Source organism: Octopus bimaculoides, chromosome 6 (assembly GCF_001194135.2).
Source record: "Octopus bimaculoides isolate UCB-OBI-ISO-001 chromosome 6, ASM119413v2, whole genome shotgun sequence".
Taxonomy (NCBI): domain Eukaryota; kingdom Metazoa; phylum Mollusca; class Cephalopoda; order Octopoda; family Octopodidae; genus Octopus; species Octopus bimaculoides.
The window spans coordinates 32,242,919-32,244,278 of record NC_068986.1 but is presented as its reverse complement, the minus strand read 5'-3'; the positions used below and the strand labels follow the sequence as shown (position 1 = coordinate 32,244,278).

At 43.5% G+C, this 1,360-nt stretch overlaps 1 protein-coding gene across 1 annotated transcript in view; it reads right to left on the bottom strand.

Moving 5' to 3' along the window:
• LOC128248063 (UPF0746 protein DDB_G0281095-like) overlaps positions 1 to 1,360 on the bottom strand; it is a gene marked incomplete at its 5' end in the record, with an annotated part of 95,760 nt that overhangs the window by 17,084 nt on the left and 77,316 nt on the right. The gene's annotated exons all lie outside the window — the stretch shown is intronic.

Sequence of the window (1,360 nt, the reverse complement as noted above, 5' to 3'; positions counted from 1 at the left end):
TCTCCTACCGACCGGTAGGCCGGCCTCCAGAAGTATAAAGGCCAAAATTCACTTCGTCGGGATTTGGCTGTGTGGTAAGTAGCTTGCTTACCAACCACATGATTCTGGGTTCAGTCCCAATGCGTGGCACCTTGGGCAAGTGTCTTCTACTATAGCCTCGGGCCGACCAAAGCTTTGTGAGTGGATTTGGTACACGGAAACTGAAAGAAGCCCGTCGTATATATGTATATATATATTTATATATATGTATGTTTGCGTATATTTTTATTTTTCTGTGTTTGTCCCCTCAACATCGCTTGACAATGTTGGTGTGTTTACGTCCCCGTAACTTAGCGGTTCGGCAAAAGAGCCCGATAGAATAAGTACTATGCTTATAAAGAGTAAATCCTGGGGTCGATTTGCTCGACTAAAGGCGGTGCACCAGCATGGCCGCAGTCAAATAACAAACGAATAAAAGTGTAAGTGTAAAGTGTAAATATTTTAAGTCATTTTTCTCCAATACTCAACCAGATACTTAATGTTGTTGTTGTTGTTGTTAGCACTCCGTCGCTTACGACGTTGAGGGTTCCAGTTGATCCGATCAACGGAACAGCCTGCTCATCAAATTAACGTGCAAGTGGCTGAGCACTCCACAGACACGTGTACCCTTAACGTAGTTCTCGGGGATATTCAGCGTGACACAGAGTATTATGACAAGGCTGACCCTTTGAATTACTGGCACAACAGAAACAGGAAGTAAGAGTGAGAGAAGGTTGTGGTGAAAGAGTACAGCAGGGTTCACCACCATCCCCTGCTGGAGCCTCGTGGAGCTTTATGTGTTTTCGCTCAATAAACACTCACATCGCCCGGTCTGGGAATCGAAGCCGCGATCGTATGACCGAGAGTCCGCTGCCCTAACCACTGGGCCATTGCGCCTCCACTAGATACTTAATACTAATGACAATAACAGGAAAAAAAATTAAAAAAAGCTTTTGTTTGAGATGCTGAAATAGATGGTGAAATTTGTACACAGGAGGTAAAGCGTTGCAAGTTATTTTAGTGACAGGTCAATCGTTATTGCGAAGTAGAGATAGCGCTATTGCTCAGCATATGAAAATGGCAAACCGATCTCTCTTGAAACACACGATATTGATTAAAAACATAAAAGGAGCATATTGGATTTCTTTGCGCCAAGATGCATCTTATCTGAAAAATATCAGACGTGATGGTCACAGATAGAATAACTAGGTTTGCGTTCAGAGTCATCGGCTTCCTGCTAAAGCTACAACTTTCATTTCTCTCTCACTCACACTCTATCTCTCTCTCACTCTCTCTCTCTCTCTCTCTCTCACACTCTCTCTCTCACTCTCTATCTCTCTCT